At 45.4% G+C, this 6,475-nt stretch overlaps 1 pseudogene; it reads left to right on the forward strand.

Annotated features, from left to right (window-relative positions):
* The first annotated feature begins 5,033 nt into the window (after positions 1–5,033).
* Positions 5,034–6,085, forward strand: LOC123038237 (stem bromelain-like; annotated as a pseudogene).
* Positions 6,086–6,475: the final 390 nt, after the last annotated feature.

Genomic DNA, 6,475 nt, shown 5'->3' on the forward strand with positions numbered 1-6,475 from the left:
GACCGCGTCGCGTTTTGCGCCGATGCGGGCAAGGATATCTGCCGCCTGATTATTTTGCCGAGCCACATGGTGAAATTTGAGCCCCTCGAGCCGAGCTGACATTTTTAGGACGGCATTGCGATAAGCTGCCATTTTCGGATCCTTGGCATCGAAGTCTCCATTTATCTGGGATATCGCGAGGTTCGAATCCCCGCGCACCTCTAGGCATTGAATGCCCATGGATACTGCCATCCGGAGACCATGTAGAAGGGCCTCATATTCGGCTGCGTTGTTGGAGTCCGTATACATTATCTGTAGTACGTATTGAACGGTATCTCCTGTTGGGGATGTCAAAACGACGCCAGCCCCCAGACCAGCCAACATTTTGGAGCCGTCGAAGTGCATGATCCAGTTTGAATATGTGTCGTACTCTTTAGGAGTTCGGCTTCTGTCCACTCAGCGATGAAGTCAGCCAAAACTTGCAACTTGATAGCTCATCGTGGCTTGTAAGTTATGTCGAACGGGAGGAGCTCAATGGCCCATTTGGCAATCCGGCCCGTCGCGTCGCGGTTGTTTATAATATTGTTAAGTGGTACTTCCGAGGCTACCGTTATCGAACACTCTTGAAAGTAGTGTCGCAGCTTCCGGGCGGCGAGGCGGCGGCGGGTGTGGTCCCAATCTGAAGATGGTGGCTGCACCAACGCCTGTTCTCCTCTGTCAGCTGGCCGTGGGCTTCCCCGGGGCATCCTTCTTGGATGGTTGGCGCTGCAGTGGAAGTGCGGGCTCGGGGTCGGGGGAAACCCTTGTCCGGTGGTGCCGGTCACGATGTTGGCGACGCTCTCGGCGCCGTTTCTCCCTCTGGTGGGCGACATCGAGACCTTCTCCCCGTCCTCCGCCCACCTGGTCCTGGGCGAAAGCCTAAAATCTCTTGATTGGGTGGCGACGGCGCATCCGCATCGTTTACTTCATGAAGGCGCCGCCTTGGGAGTCGAGGGGGGTCAGGGGCTCGGCGCGGTGGTGCTCTGCCAATTCTTCGGTAGTGTTCCTACTCGGCAGTGGTGTGGGCTTCTTGGTCTTGGCCAGAGACAGTGGCGACATATGGGTTCCTGTGAGAGGTGAGGTGGCCAGAGTTGTCATCCTCTCCCTGGCTTCTTGTTGGCCAGTCCATCCGTTCTCAAGGGTGAGCAGTTCTGCCTCCTGACAGGGATGGCATCCTTTGATCTAGGACGAGAGGGCAGCGGTGCCCTCTTCGGAGGGAGCGGTGGAAGGTGGGACAACAGGGGACCTTGGGAGTTGATGGAGCATGGCTTTCCTCCGGTGACGAATTACCCCCTTGTCGCGGTCGCACTGTTGGCAGGATCTAAGGCCAGCATTTGCTGTTCCGTAGTGTTTGTATCTTGTCGATTTCATTTTTCTTTTCTTTTTCTTTCCTTTGTCTATAATGTGTGGTGGTTGCTTTAGATATAAAGCGGGGCGAAAGACTTTTTGGTAAACATGTTGTTCATAGGCTGCAATTGGTCTTTGCGCCAAGGGCTCAACGGGTCATCCAGAGTGCAATCGAAAACATGCGCTATGAGGGCACCTAGATATCACTGCGACATAGGGGGACATTAATTGGGTGTGTATCCAAATAGGCATATAGAATGAAATTTATGAAAACATTTTATTGGGCATTACCTTTCATTAGAAAATTAATTGGATGATATCAAAATATGCATATTCATGAATGCATATCCAAGAGGTGTATAGAAGGACATTTATGACAACCATTTATTGGGTGTTTATACAGATAGGCATTTAAAAGGAGAGATGGGCAACTTTTTATGTCCAACAATTAATAAGTGCGGTAAATTACAAAGATAAATTACAACTTATGACTGGGTGCAATTTTTATTGTAAACGATTATTAAAACAGGATTGCACAACATATCTAATGGCCTAGGACACCTAGATCACGAAATCAAAACGGTCGAAAACGGAGACGGCACTGGAGGGCTTGGAAGGAGCTCGGTTTTAATTTCCTAAATGTGGCACTTCTTATAGGCTTCTTTTGAACATATATTTAACGAAAAGGTGTGGGAGCTCCCGGGACTCCCGGCACCCTCTTATCACAACATGCAGTCCCGTTGAGATCTGTGCTGGAATCTGACTGGGATCAGACCATTTGCAGATTCAGCCAACTTTGTCAGCCCATTTGTGCCGGTAGGCATCTACTCCCTCTGTTCGGAATTACTTGTCGCAGAAATGGATGTATCTAGATGTATTTTAGTTCTAGATACATCCATATCCAAGACAAGTAATTCCGAACGGAGGGAATAGTATGGTAGGGTATAGGGCTGAGCAGTGGCAGTTGTGCGCTAGTACTCCACAACGGTTCCCGACAAATGTGGCAGTTAAATTCACTGTAGTCACATGACCACTGATGCACCCTTAGACTAGTCACAATGGGTAGTAAGGGTCTGTTTGGTTTCAAATAAGTCACTAACTTATAAGTCGGAAAGTGAAAAAAATGACTTATTTTGCCAAACAGACCCAACTTATAAATCATCCCAACTTATAAGTCATAAGTTGCTCCACCCCAACTTAAAACTTATAAGTCACCTTTTTTACGTGGGTCCCACCACCTTTACATAAAAAAATAAGGTGGAAAGATGTGGTCAGGTGACTTATAAGTCAGGTAACAACCAAACATGTGTGACTTATAGGTCACTGATTTTAAGTCACCTGACTTATAAGTCAGTGACTTATTGGAACCAAACAGGCCCTAACATAGACTAGTAACATGTCCATGTTACTAGTCTATGTTACTATCTCTATAGTAAGGAATAACATATGTATGGTAACATGGAGCACTTCATTTATTAGACTAGACACATCTTATCTTGATATGTGTGATGTTACTCATACTAGTAGTAACTAAGTATTTTACCACTTTCATCTCTTTTTTCATTTATTACATGACACATCATCTATTTAATCTAGATATGTGTGATATTACTATCTATATTACTTCCATTGTGGGTAGTCTTAGTGTTGATTGACCAAGACAGCATCCTCATCCGTAAGTAGCTGCTACTAGTGGGTAGCGGATGACTAGAGATTAGACAAGACTCTGCTCGTATCCTTTCTCTCTCTGCTTTTTTCTTTCTTTCATCCACACGCCTCTCTCTGCTCCTCTTTTTTATCTCACAGAGTCGCACACAACGCGTCACTCCCTTCTCTGTCATAGCACGTCTGTGTGTGTGAGAGAGAGAGAAAAGCTACCCCTCTCTCCTCCTGTCTCCCTCTCACTACTTTCTCACACGTGAAAGTGACAGATCTTGGGAGGAAAAAATATGGTTGCTGTGATGGGATGGAACAAAAAGGTAGCCCTACGTGCGTCAGTTGGCTAATACTAGCACTGCAAATCACAAACGCTGTGGCAGACCAGGGACCGGATCACGAGGCAGGACAGGCATAGCGAACAGTGAAGATAATGGGTCTCTAGACACCCGGGTGTTAAAAAACCAGTCTCTATATTTAACGTATATGATATATCTTATGATACATTAAAGATATGATGCATTGAGAGTGTTCTTAGGGGACTCCCAATGCATTATATCTTAGACTACTACCTCCGTCTATGTGAATAAGTTATTCACATAGTTCTTAGTCATCGATTTGAGTAATTAAATATGTGTTATATATCATGAAAAGTATATCACTAGATTTCTACACGGATGTAGTTTTTAAATATATATTTTTTGTCACATATAATACATATTTAGATAGTTAAATCGTCGACCTAGAACTACGTGAATGACTTATTCACCGAGACGGAGATAGTATATCATATGCATTAAATGTGAACTTAGATATAACCCCTCCAATATATTGTATCTAAATCCTCTCATTTAATGTGTTTTATGAGACAAAAAGTAAAAGTTGTATTGGTTTTTATGCCAAGAACTATATCTAGAATAAGATATGGTATCTCTCTCTTTTCTCATTAAATAGAGCACTACATAATTGGTTTGCTTTGGCGTAATGACTAAGATATGGTCAAAGGCAAAGCGTTGGGACCGCCCTTAGAAAAGTTGTATCTAAACACATATTTAATGTATGTGATATGTCTTAAGATATGATGCATTGGGAGTGCCTTTGGAGAAGTTGTATCTAAATACACATTCATTGTACATGGTATAGGTTAAGATATGAAGCACTAGGAATGCCCTTAGAGAATTATTATCTAAAAAATATTTAATGTATATGATATAGCTTAAGATATGATACATTTGAAGTGCCATTGGAGAAGGTATATCTAAATCCTTATTTAATGTACATGATAGCTCGAGATATGGTGCATAGTACTTTGAGATATGAGATAGCTTGATATATACCCAAGATTTTAGGAGTGCTCTACACTAAAGAATAGTCTGTATAATCTATAAAAGCAGTTGCTTCCGACTGCATCCACCAAAAGCACTCCTCTTCGATACCACGTGTGCTATTTGCCATGGACCATGGGTTCCCCTTCTAGGAGCTAGCATGCCTCAAGAACAGGAGGAATGCGGTAAACTGTCTTCCCCGCGACGCTATTCTTTGTGTGTTGTTGGCTGGGACTCCAGACTTGTTTGGATGCCACCGTTGGTCTGTATTAGTTTGCTATAGGTGTACCCTAGTCATGAGAGGGATCCGTCCTCCTGCTGGTTTTCTACTTTCTGTCACTGTTTTATTTTGTGGATTTCTTGTTTTGGGGGATCAGTAGAATCATATGAGCAATGGTGATCGAAGATACTTATTTTCTCTCTCCTTATTAACCATTCTGTCTTAGAGGTTTCCTGCGTTGTTTCTCCTATAGGGCATTTGATTGCATCCATGGGGTTTCGAGGAGGGAATTCCCTTTCGTTACCCTGCAAAGCAAGCTGTAGTTGAATTTTTACCGGCTCAATTAATATCTATTAGTAGTTAGTTAAATTAAATAAACTAGTAAACTGATTGAGGTATTATATGTTGTGCCGTGCAGGGTGGGTTAAACATGGTGACTGGCCGCACTACTCGTGGCCGCCATCGCGATGGCAGCTGTTGTGCCAGTCACGAGCATGGGCATCACTGATCAAGACCTAGAGTCGGAGGAGTCACTATGGGATCTCTATGAGCGCTGGTGCACGTTCAATGAGGTGGCGCATGACCCCGATGAGAAGTCGATGCGCTTTAGCATCTTCAAACAGAATGTGCGCTTCATTCATGAGAATAACCAGGGCGACGCGCGCTCCAAGCTCGGACTCAACATTTTCGCCGACAGGACCCATGCAGAGCTACCCGACGTCGAAGCTGATTGCACCTCGGCGGGCCACCTCCCGTACCACTTCGATTACATGCCTCATACCGCAATCACCAACGAGGAGCTCCCTGACCGCGTTGATTGGCGGGATCCCACGCGGTGACAAGCGTCAAGAATCAAGGGCAGTATTGCGGCGCATGTTGGGCCTTCGTCGCCGCTAGCGCTGTGGAGGGCATAACTGCTATCAAGACCGGCAAGCTGGAGGATCTGTCACCGCAGATGCTCATCGACTGCGACAAAGCTAACCTTGGTTGCAGGTGTGGCGAGTCGTGGCGAGCCTTGGATTTCATAAAAAAGAACCGTATAGCGACAGACAGGGCTTACCCGTACGACGGCATTGAGCGTCGGTGCCACATGAGGTCTGATGGCCTTTCCCGCTTTGCTTCCATAGAACATAGAAGGGTTCCATGTAGTATACAGCGGCGAGAGGGCCTTGATGGTGGCGGTGGCGGTCCAGGTGTCCAGCCCGTCATAGTGGAAATCGGGCTCGGCATATATTTCCACTATTACAGTGAGGACATTGGCGTGTACACTGGTCCGTGCAACAACACCATCACCCACGCCGTGGTCGGCTATGGCACGGACGCATTTCTACGAAGATGCTGGATCTTCAAGAACTCATGGGGCACCAAATGGGGTCATGGAGGGTACATGTACATGGCACGCGATGTGGGAGGCCCTCAGGGCCTATGCGCCATCCTAGCCTTCCCGATCGTTCCGGTGTGGAGACCTAAGGTCTCGGCCAATCCCAGCGATATCCCTAAGCACGCCTTGCTAGTGTAAGGATCTCTTCTTTGGTTTGCATCTGTCTATCTTATTCAGAGCAGATAACCAAGACTAGTCTATTTTACCGTTAAACTGCATCTGATGATCTGTAGTAACAATGGATTGTGATCGTTAAGCGTTGCCCAGGGCTTATATTCTTCCTTCTTGACATGCAAAATGAAAACCCTTACTAGGCTCCTTGCTCATTGTTCTTGTTGCTTATAGCCGGCCGACATTTACATTTATCAATTCTGCTACTCCCTTTGATCTATATTAATTGTCGCTGAAACGGATTTATCTAGATGTATTTCAGTGGTACGTTTGAGCGACAACTAATATGGATATGAGGGAGTACTGTTTCTTGCATGCATATTCCCATAGGTTCAGTTTAAGTAAGCTTCAGTAGCC

Source organism: Triticum aestivum, chromosome 2A, assembly GCF_018294505.1.
Source record: "Triticum aestivum cultivar Chinese Spring chromosome 2A, IWGSC CS RefSeq v2.1, whole genome shotgun sequence".
Classification (NCBI taxonomy): domain Eukaryota; kingdom Viridiplantae; phylum Streptophyta; class Magnoliopsida; order Poales; family Poaceae; genus Triticum; species Triticum aestivum.